An 11,747-nucleotide genomic window follows, 5' to 3' on the forward strand; every position below is an offset into this window, starting at 1 on the left:
TCCTGGGTTTTGCAGGACTATCGCCAACCCAGGGGGTGGGGCTTGAGGCCTGTAGCTCTCTGTGGTTTTGGGTGTCTTTTCCAGTGGCTTGTCAGCTTCACCTACTACAGCACCTTTGTGTCCTCTAGAGCCATGGAGATCATCTCTACTTATGGAGAAAGGACCTTGGGTTTGCTTTTCCTTTTTTTTTTTTTTTTTTTTTTGGCTTGTTGGGAAACATGATTTTCCAAAGCCAAAGGGCAAATATTTTATTCTGCTATCTCAAAAGTGAAGTCCTAACACGTTTATTTCAGAAACAATCTTTATGTTCTCTAATGAGGAGGGAGACTAGAGCTCCTTGCCATAAATAAAGGGTGGCCCTGAAAATGACCACATTGCTGAACAGGGGTTTGTATGTTTGATTTGCAGGTGGCCGGGATGCCACACCGCACGTCTTTGAATCACCCTGTGGGAAACCTTGTCCCTTTTCTATTTGCTTCCACACCTACTGATTCCATCAAGGAGAGTCTCTGTTGGGTGTCGCCTTCGCGCTAACACCTGCCAATCTTCTCATTTAACAGACAGCTCCAGGCCTGGAGCAGAGAGCCTGGGGCCAGTAAACGTCCAGCTAGAGGTTAATAACATTGCTTTGTTTTACTGTGTTTGCTTTTGGTTACGTTCTACTTATGGAGAGACACTGTTTTCAGGCACTACAGCGCTCTGAAGTTTGCTTTAAAAGTTAAGGAAGTAAAAAGCGTGGGAGGACTTAGAGGGAAATATTAACGGGAGCGGTGCCACGCAGTGGCCCCAAGGCGGCCGCCCCTCTGGGGAAGCTGGGGTCCTCCCCTGGTCATCGTCGTCTAACAGGGGCTTGATCGCCGGCAAGCCTCTTCGCCTCTCTCCACTCCGGGGCCTCACCTGCGCAGGGGAAGGGTCGCCCCGCCCCACCCTGCCGGCTGCGGTGCTAATTTCGGCGGTGACGCAACGGTCCCCGCCGTGCCTCCTCCCCTCCGCCTGGGCGCAGCCCTTGGCCCGTCCTGACTCCGGGACTCGGCGTCTTTCTGGGGCTGTGACAGGACGCAACGAGGGCAGCTGCGCAGCGGCCGGAAAGAAAGCCGCGGAGCGCCGTCGGGGCGCGCGGAGGAACGCGGACGGGCGGCTCAGGCTTCCTCCGCGGACTGGGGCCGCTCCGGGCGCCGCCCTCGGGCCACGTGATTGGCCGGGCTCGCGCACGTGCTCGCGGTGGGCCAATCGGAGCTCAGCTCGGGTTTTTTCTCACTGGGGCGGCGCGGCAAATCCCCATCCCTGGGAAAGGCTGGGCGCGCTGGGTGCGGCCGCGTGGGGAGGGCGGCGCCGCCCGGCGGGAAAGCCATTCCGTCTCCCCGTCTCCCCAACGCCGAGAGTGTCTTTTGGTGGTTTCTTTTCTCTCCTGCAAGGAAAAAGAACAGACCGTGTATGAGTGTGCGTGCGTGTGGGTGCATGTGTGTGCATGTGTATGTGCGTGTGTGTATGTGCGTGCATGTGTGTGTGCATGCTTGTGTGCGTGTCAGTCGGCGAGCCAACAAGAGGGAAGGCACAATCTTGTCCCCGAGGCCCAAGTCAGCTCCTGGTATTTGATTTAAAAATTTGGTGAATTCTTAAGCCTTTTCGTGTTGAGTTTATGTCGCCTTTAACCAAAAGAGTCACCGTTAATCAAAAGACTAATTACACCTGTTAAATCGCATTTTTAAACTCTTATTGAGCAGTTTGGTGCCCAGACCTGAGGATGACAAGCAGATTTTGGACAGCTCCGATGGCCTCGCAGTGGCCGTGCACTCTAGTTCTGGGGTTTGAATCTTAAGTTTCTCAGCACTGTCCGTGACAGCTGGCTTCCCGTGGTGGTGTCCAGTCAGCGCCTTGCAGTTTCACGACCTTGCTGGGGGCTTTCACATGTGTCACCATTTCTTACATCCTCACTGGGAAATGGTCTGTTGTTTGATTGGTTAATTTGGCCCAGCGACTTTGCTGAGTGAGTACTGTGAGTGCGGCACCTGGGGGCATGATACAGGTGTAAGACTGTGCCCCAGTAGCCAAGGTCCAGGACCTGGTATCCACTTGAGAAAGACACTGAGCACCAAGTGAGGTTAAGGGGATTGTCCAGGAAGGCCAGGGCTTTCAGATGCACCCCGGGGTAGCCTCATGGCTCTTGGCTCTCTTGGGCTCTTCCGGCCTCAGGCCCCTGGCCACATAAGTGTTTGAAAGGCACCCATTATTGGATGCATCTCTCGATGATGTGCTTTTTTCCCATGGAGTTGTGCTGCTGGGGGGCAGGTCCCTGAGCATCTCTGGCTCCTGACTGAGAAGTGGATGCACACAGAGGGCTCAGACTTGCAGCCAGTGTGTGCAGGGACCACCAGGTTTGGCTGCTTTCTTTGGCTCAATCTTTACACACTGTACCCAGGCAGTTAGGTCTGGGAGCATTTGAAGCAGCATGGTACCTATTGCCCCACACCTGGCCATTCTAGTCATTTTTATTGTCTTCCTGGCCCTTGTAGGCTGTTGAGTTTGCAGCCCCTGGACCACTGAGTGGTCCCTTGTGACGGTCACTAGATTGTGACGTGAACTATTCAGTCACCCCATAAATGTCCCTCCCAGTGAGTTGCCCTACCTAGATGTCACCGTTCTTTTGACCTCTGTCTCCATAGTCGAGTTTTCTCTATTCCTGGCTGTCCAGCCTGTGGCCTCCAGCGTGTGCTCTTTCATACCTGGAGTCTCTCCCCAGCGTTCTGATAGGCTCCTCTGTGTGCTAGCAATGCTTTGCCCCTTTTCACGGCTCTGTAGTATTCCCCTATGTGAACACACCACACTTCCTGTGCCCCTTCCATTGTGCCAGGGTTGCCCCCAGTTCTGAGTATGGTGAGTGAAGCTGCCAAGGCATCTTGCACATGCCTCTGGGAGAAGGCACCCCCTCATTGGGTGGGTGTGTGCATTTTTAGCCTTGGTGGGACCTGCCCGATGGCACGCTGGAGGCAGAGCGCCCACCTTCATCTCTTACCCCTCCGGGTGGCCGCAGTGCACCCGCCACCTCCTCCTCTCTCAGCCACAGGCAAGTGCTGCACGTGGTGGTGTCCAGCCAGTGCACTGACGTTGGGAGTGAACACTGCACAAATACCATCTGGTAGTCCCCCGGCAGCTCCTCACCCTCGCGGTGACATCCACGGGCTGCTTGTGACAGATGTCACCTCCTCTAGTCTTGCAGAGTCCCTGAGGCTGGCTTTGCTGTACCCACTTCATGGATGAAGAAGTCGGGGCTTGGCACGGCAGTCCCCTGCCCACGTGTTTGCAGGCGGCAGGGCTGGCGCACAGGTCTGCCTGAGGCCCGTGTGTGCTGCCTCCGAGCCCCTGCAGTGCCCGGGCCCATCCAGCAGCTCACTTCCCAGACGCCGCCCCTTGGCCCGTGGGTCCTGGTGTTGCTTCAGGAACAAGAGCATTTCTAGACAATTTGGTTCCCCTGGGATGTCTCCAGGGGCTGTGTCTGTTTATAAGTGGCCTCTGGGCCTTTTCCTTTACGGGCCTCTATTGACAAATAAATGACTGACTCACCAGAGTAAAAATACGCTCCTGGGCCTCAGCCACGCAGAATCACGAAGAGTCTGTTGTGTCTACTGGGATGGTGCAGCCGCTGCCTGGGGCCAGGCGGCTGACCCGGCTGTAGGACAGATTCAGAGCCATGTCCTCCTCTTGACTCTGCAGAGCTGCTGCCTGTTGCTGCGTGACTTAAGTTTGGTGACAAGGCTGACAAAGCCTGGGACGGCTCCCCTCTGGCATTTTGGCAAACAGAGCACTGGATTTGGAGGCTGGAGACCAGAGGTTGCGGCAGCTCTGTCATCTCCCAGCTCTGGACCCTGGACGGCCACCTCACTGGAGGCCTCCTTCCCATCCGGAGGGTGTGGGGAGTGAAGGGTGAAGAACAGGCTGCTGGAGGGGGCGTTCTGGGGGAAAGTGTGGGCCTGAGAGGAAGACCTTGTAAGACCTGGGGATGTGACTGCGGGGGACATTGAGTACCTGGCCCAGCGCTGCGGCCTCTCCAGCCGGTGCTCTCAGCAGACATTGCTAATCGAACACATGCTTCTCCCGCTGGAAGGAGAGATGGAGTCCAGTACTTCCCTGTCCCCGGCAGCCACCACTGTGGGTGGGAGCCGGCAGGGGACTTGGGGCTGTCTGCAGCTCCTGCTGAGGCTCGGCGTTGAGGCTCCGCTTGGCCGGGCATTCCTAGGATGGTTTAGGCAGGACGTCAAGCCTGAAGCTAAATGCATTTGAGTTAAAAATACAGAAAGTTATTTCCTTCCACTCCTCCTTCAGGACTCTGGCTCCGCGGTGGGAAACCTCCGTGATGGTCCCTGTCGCCTCTACACACCCGCCCCATCTTCACGGAGGCAGCCTCTGCGCCAGGTGACCCGTGTGTCCTTGGCTCTGCCCACTCACTTCTATAGTCAGCTGCTCTCTGCGGGTTCCAGACCTGCGTTTCCATTCACACCAGAGACACAAAGTTTCCTCATAGATTGGTCAGAAGCCAGTGGGTCCACTTAGAGGAGAATATTGGTGACTGACTGAGCCTCAGGTGGCAGTGACCAGGCCAAAGTGCATGAAGACATTCCCGAGGGCTCTGCGCCAGCTAACCCTGACGCCCGTGCCTTCCCTCCTGCTGCCGGGCACCCGCCAGGCTGCTTCCTGCTTCCCGGGACCTGACGACTGGCATCTCAGGCAAGTGGATGGCAGAGTGTCTTTGTGTGATGGCGCCTTTCACTTAGCGCAGTGCCCTCAAGGTTCTCCCGGCCGTAGTGGGTGCAGGGATCCCCTTCTTTTAAAGGCTGGTTGACGTTCTGAGGCCCCTGGGTGGGCCCATTCCTCCTCGGTTCCTGGTCCGTGGCACTTAGGTGGCACCTGCCCCTTGGGTTTTGTGATCAGTGCTTCGAGTGCAAACATCTGCTTGAGTCCCTGCTTTGAGCTCCTCGGTGACGTACTCAGAAGCCTGCTAGATCCTTGGCTGGTGCTCAGTCCCTAAGCCCCAGGGATAGATCCCTGATGACGGAATCCAGGGGCGAGACATTGCCCTGCGACAGCAGATGTTGCAGGGAGAAAGCGGTTCTCAACAGCCCCTCAGTCACCAGGTACCTGTCTGAGCCCAGCTTCCCTGGCAGAGCCTGAGGGAAGAGCCCGAGGACTCTTTCGGAGGTGGTCCTGGGAGGCATCTGTAGGGGAGAAGGATGTAAGGTCCGGAGGGACGGAGACGAAAGGCTCCATCGATGAGGGCGATGAGGGCGATGAGGGCGTGGCTGCAGGGGCACCTGGGCTTTCTGGTGTGGGTGAGGGCTGAGCATCAGCAGGTGGGGACATCCTCGGGCGGTCTCGGGCTTGTGGTGGAGGCTGTTGTTAGGGACAGTCATGGTGGGGCACACGGGATGGTCAGGGCACTGGGAGCCTCTGCCTCAGGAGAGGTGGTCCCAAAACCTGCTCCACAAGGCCCTGGGGTGGCTGCGTGGCGTTGCTCTTGACCTCGGGAGGTGCTCCTTGGTGGTGTTTAGTCTCTGCAGACGTCTCTGCCTGGAGAAAGACAAAGTGGGCACTGACCCACCCGCTGTGTGTGAGGCTTTTGCAACTGTGGTGAGACAGCATCTAACATTTCAGAGACAGAAAGGGCCATCTGAAAAGCTAAAATTATACGTTCTGCCCCAGCCCTAGCCTTTGGAATGGCGCCCAGCTTCTGACAGCCCTGGACGCCCCGTGGGAGGAAATCTTCCCTTGAAGGAAGGCACGTTGCTGTCCTCCCGCTTGACAGGCGCTGCTTTGCCTCTTCTTTTCAGACACCAGGGACACTCAAATCTGCCGCAGTCCGCACTCCCTCAGCACCGGGCAGCTCCTGGGCGGGCTGAAGCCTGGACGCCCTCTCCAGGAGGGCATCCCGGGTAGGGATCTCGGAGACTGCTGCTCCCACCTCCCATGCTGATCTGCAGATGCAGGGGGTGGTGTTGCCCAGCGAGGCACCTGTAGAAGACAGGCGCGTGCCCTTCCTGGGATCCCCTGACTCCTATGGGGCACGGCACACAGAGCACATTTACACCTCTAGTCCCAGCCCTGGATCCTGCAGCAGGCGGGGCCGTGGCTCAGGGGCAGTGAGCTTGCCCAGCAAGCACGGGGCCTCGGGTTCCATTCCCAGCACCCAGCCCACAAGAAAAGAGACCCACGGCTCGGTCCCACTGTCCGGAGGTCAGAGAGCTGCAGGAAACTGCTGCGGACAATTACAAGGGACTGACGGCACCGACCTGAGGCTGCCGTGCAGATACAGAGGTGGCTGCAGACCCGACACCTGCCACAGCCACCCAAGCCCTGTAGCCCAGGGAAAGGAGAAGACCCAGGTTTCCCATGAGTGGGACGTAGGTCGTGTACAGGGCCCTGGAGGCCAGGAGTCTGGGAGGCATAGCTCTCTGTCTTCCAGCCCGCCATCCTGGGGAGGAGATAAATAAATAAATGTCGGCAGCTTAGACCACACAGCCACCGCTCCTGACACCATGGGGTGCGCGCTGCCACCTCTGCACACTCAGGGCCTGAGGGAGCATGGTAAGGGGCACGGCTGCCTCAGGATGGAACTGGGCCCCAAATGCATCACACAGAGAAAGAAGGCTAAAATAGGTCCTTCTGGGGCCGGGGAAGATGGCCGCCTGTGTTTCGCGCTCGGGCCTGGGGACACAGGTGCTCTCACCTGCTCGCCTCCCTCAGGTGGCCTCTGTCTGCACAGCACAGAAGTGAGGCCCGAGCTCCTCTCTGGTGAAGACCCTGTGGCCCACGGGTCGCCGTCTGAGACCTGCAGAGCCTCCTATGCTTGGTGTCATCACTCAAAGAGCCATTTCTGTCTCGGAGCTTGGGTGCAATTGGTTGGGCCACAGTAGCAAGTGCCTCTGGATCTCAGAGGCCGTCCAGCCTCAGTCTGCTGCTCGCCAATGCTGCGTGTCCCTGGTTCTTCTCCTGAGCCCACGTGGAGGCAGAGGGAGAGGGTGTGGAGAACCACGGGCTGGCTTGTAAGTGGCAGGGGACATTTCTGCTCATGTTTCTCTGGGCCAGTGAAGTCATGTGGCTTAAACGGGACAGAATGTGTAATTTTACTGGCGGGAAACCAATTGTTGGTGCGTAGTGAATGATAAACACTGCACACCTTTGGTTGTGCATGGAATTGATACATAGGCTCTGGTAACCAAGTGACAATATTCTCAGGCCTCTGCGCAGTGGACAAGGGTCCAGAGCCTTCTCCATGGGCTCCAAGGGTGCCGCCTGTAGCTGCTTGCTCTGCGTCCCCCGAGCCTGGCTGCTGACGTGGCGGGGCTCGGCCAGCGCTCCTTGCTCGGCAGGTGTTGCTGGCCCACTTTGAGGATGCAGAGCTGGTCACAGATCACACTGGGGGTGGGGTGGGGGAGTAAGTTTGATTCAAAGTCCTTCCCCGCCCCTGAGGCCCAGGCCATCTGCAGGAACAGCCTTCATCCGGAAACAGGCTGCAGCCCTGGGCCCGGGTCAGCCTCCCTTTGGGTTTCTGCTCCCTGCAGTGTGTGCTGAGCCTGATGGAGGTGGACGCGTGGGCTCACGTGTGTGTGTGCGTGCACACGCGAACATGCATGTGTGTGTGCACGTGTGTGCGTGTAGGTCTGGTGGCACTTCAGGGGGTTTCTGTGTGGACTTCCGTGCAGCCCCGCTGGGGACGGACGTGACTGTAATATGAAATGGGACTGTTCTGGATGCATGTGTCTGGCAGGAAGAAGCGGGTTTCAAACTCTCCTTTCAGACAACAAGACCCAGGGACCTTCCGAAGTGTGAGTGGGGCCGGGTCCTGCTACTCAGGAGGCCATGGCAGGAGGGTCTTGAGCCCACAAGTTTGAGCCTGGACTGGAGTCAGAGTGAGACTCTGTCAAAAAAAACGGTAGGGTGGGTGAGCTGGGGGGCGTGGGAAGTTGCCCAGGGCCGGAGGAGAGAAAGTGTTTCCTTGGGCCTTCTACTCCACGTCCTCCTCCCCGACAGGTTTTCCCATCTTTAGGTGCTTATTAGAGCGCCGGGCGCAGCTCGGTGGAACACTTGCTTAGCATAGGTGGGGCCCTGGGTTCCATCCTGCTACCCCAGGAAGAAGAGAAGAGAAAAGAAAGTTCGTAAGCAAAGAAGCACAGCGGCTCTCGGCTCTGCTCCGACAGCACCTGTGCCCTCCACCTCTTCACTGGAACTGGACTTGGGATGCATGGGGAGGGCCAGTCCTTCCCGCTGCGGAAGCGTCCCCGTGCCTCCCGGCGGCACCTGGGGGAGTAATCCTTCAACACCCTTCTCCAGGCCTGCAGAGATCAGCAGCCGAGTTTCAAAGACAATTTTGGCAGTTTACTAAAAGCAAAATCAATATGTGTTCGTGAAACAAGATCTAGTCGTCTTACACATGTGCAACAGGATTGATCTTCTTTCAACTCACTTTCTGTGCCTTTAATCTGTAACACTGTGCTAATTATGTCACTTAAACAAGGGACGTGCGGTTGTGTTTCGCAGGGTGACGCACGTTGCCTGGGCGCTGCTCCTCGGCTCAGGAAAGCGCCTCCAGAGACTGTGGACTCATTTCCATGCTCATCAAGCATGTGCTATTTTTATTTCTTTATAATAAAACATGGGAAATGACCTTCCTTCCTGTTTTATTACTTCTTTTCGCTCCTGTGATTAAATGCACGCCCCTTCTCTCCTCGGTGCCTGCCGTGGGGTTTTCGTTGGATCACAGTTTATTTAACGACCCCCTATTGGTGAACGCTTGGTTTCCTTCCAATCATTCGCTCTCACAGATGGTGCGACGGTGGGTTATTTGGTACAATTATGAGAGTATTTCTTAGGAGAAGAAATTTCTTAGAAGAATTTTGTGTCAAAGGATAGGGACTTCTTCAAACACCACGTCCTTCACGTGGGCGCCTCAATAGTGGGCGCTGCCGCGTGGCTTGCTTCTTCCACACCCGGGCAACGTTTGAGTGGGACTGAGGGCCAATGTTGGCGCACATCTTTTTCTGGTGCCTTCTTGGCTGGGCCCAGTTGGCGCTAGCTGCTCCTGTGCTTGTAAAACCCAGCAGCGGCCTCCTCCTCGGTCACTGCCACCCAGTGCCAGCTGAGCCGTGCGTTCTGGGCCCTGCTCCCGCCTGCCTCTGGCTCTCACCAGGCTCAAGGCTGGAGCGCTGCTGCTGAGCCCCCGCCTTCCTCTGCTGGCCCTGCAGCCACAGCGCCATGCCGTCTCCCATGGGCTCCTTCCGAGAGCAGGGTCTTCCTTCTCTCTGCTTAACTTTGGGGCGAAGAGTCTCCTTTTTAAGTTCCAGAAGGACAAGACCTCAGTAGAGGGCCGTCCTTCCCGGGCTCTGAGATGTGGTCCTGGCCATGTCTTTGCACGACGTTGTGGATTCGGAGTCTTGTTTTACCAGGAGCCGTCCAGCCCCACCCCATGGCCTTGGCCCCTGCAGGCCCACTCCTGCCCTCCAGGAGCGTCGACGACTGGGCTCTCCTAGGATCTTCCTTTCTTTATCCCTCTCTTCCTCCTTCCCTCTTCCTTCCTTCCCTCCCATCCATCCCTCCTCTTCCTTCCCTCTGTCCTTCTCCTCCAGCTCCTTCCACTCCCTGAGGAACCCGCTCTGCCCACCCAGAACACACAACCCTGCGAGGCAGCTGGGAAGGCTGCGTCTAGAGGGCTGCGTCCGGGAGGGTGGGCTCCCTGGGGTGGCTTGGGCAGGGTCTTGGGGTTGCAGAGGGCCGGGCACGCACAGGCCTTGGTTGGCATTCACAGTCGTCTCAGTCTCCCGTGGCAAGTGGCATCTGACCACTGGGCGGCCACCTTCCTCCACGTGGCCCCAGCCCCACTAGGGTTCTGGGGGAGGTGAGCGTCTTTCGGCCTTGTTCTGGGGATTCACTTCCTGGCCAGGTCCTCCTCTATCCCAGGGACAGGGGCTCCATTAGAACTTCTCGCTCTTTCAGACTGATTCCTGTCCCCAAATCCAGCCTCACAGAGTCCCTCGAGCCTCGTTCACACCTCCTGCCATTGACCTCTGCCCTCCAAATACTGACCTCACGTCACTGGGCATCTGACTCCAGCCTCCACCTGCTGCCCAGCAGCACATGCCCCGACTGCACACAGCACTGGCGTCCCCAGAGGTCCCGACGTGTGCAGGGAACCGAGTCGCAGAGCGCCTGAACTGTCCAAAACACCACCACGTCTCCAGAAAGTCTTCTCATGACAGCCACATGGAGACCAAGCACTTAAAAGTCATTTTGGGTCACTGGAGGATCCAAGTGGCCAAAAATGCAGTCACCCCAACTCTCGGAAGCTTTGGGGTTGGGCTGAAGTCCAAGGGACGGGCACAGGGGCCGAGGGACAGGAAACTCTGCCCAAAGGGACTGCTCTTGTCACCAATGCTGCTCTTCAGCTCAAGGGCACAGGGGCTCGTGCATCAAGGGCCACCTGGGGCTCCTGTCACCCACGGACACTGGAACGACTGACGACATGCTGTAGTTCCAGGTCACTGGGAAGTTGGTGACATTGACAGAAAACAGACCATGGATTGTTGGCCTGGGTCCAGGCGGGGTGGGCGGGAGGGTCTTGGTGATTAGTGGCGAGCCACTACTGGGCTGTGGCTGGATTGTGCGTGGTCCCCAAGCTGCTGCGGAGAGTGGTGGTACTGCTGTGCTGCTTCGTCTGTTGGGCACTGCTCAATGGTGACCTGGGAGCAGGGACTAGGGAGAGGGCCTGGGACATGCACTTCAACTAGGCTCAGGAGGAAGCGTCATGCGCACAGCTGGAGGCCCCCTGTGTGTGAGGGGTGCAAGGTCGTGGGCGACTGGACGGGTAGTAGAAGCACCCTTCGTGCCTATATGGGTGGGTCGGCTGGCCGCTGCCTGCTCTCTGGGCCAGCAGCACCTGCACGCAGCTCTCAGGAGGCCGGGGAGATTGGAGGGAAGGAGGCTCCCCAGGAAGGGGCTGCTGGCTGGGCACAGCCTGCACCCTCACCTGCCCGCCTCTGCTCCAGGGAGCCGGCCTGACTCCCGCTGTGTGGCACAATACCTCTGGGCTCTGCGGCCATGTCTGTCTGTCCCCGACTCCCCAGAACAGCAGCTTCTTCCTGTACCGCCCTGGGGTGCACGTGTGGCGTTGAGGCACTTGAGTGGATTTTTACTCACATCTGATTTTAACCACTTAAATCTGAGGGACGGCATGTGGCTGGCGGGTACTGGACTTGACGGTGGACCCTGGAGCTCAGCTTTCTTCGCCTGGCAGAGAGCAAGTCCCCGGGGAACGGGCACCTTACCCGACTCCTCTCTTTCTTGCTGGCTTACTGGGCCCTTCAAGGTCAGGATGGAAGTGGCAGCCCCTGCTGGGCAGGCCCATGCAGGGAGCTGGTGGGCCTGACCTGGCCCTCATTCCGAATGCCTGCCCGGAGCACGTCAAAAGTGAGTGGAGATGCTTCACAACGTCCAGTTACTGCCCTCCTCTCCTCGGTGGGCAGGTCCTTGATCCCCTCCAGGACCTACCTTGTCCTATCTGTAGCTACTTATCTGTATCATCCATTCTCCCACCGGTTTGTCTTCTCCTTGTCTGTCTGTCCGTCATCCACCTGTCTCATTCTATCCACCCACCCTCCATCTACCAGTGTCTCACCCACCTCCCTCCAAGTTGGGGCCCACGGGACCTCCCAGGCTGTCACCGCTGCCCCTCACCCCTTGGTGGTTTTGTCCTCTGGCTGTGA

Source organism: Callospermophilus lateralis, chromosome 18 (genome assembly GCF_048772815.1).
Source record: "Callospermophilus lateralis isolate mCalLat2 chromosome 18, mCalLat2.hap1, whole genome shotgun sequence".
Classification (NCBI taxonomy): domain Eukaryota; kingdom Metazoa; phylum Chordata; class Mammalia; order Rodentia; family Sciuridae; genus Callospermophilus; species Callospermophilus lateralis.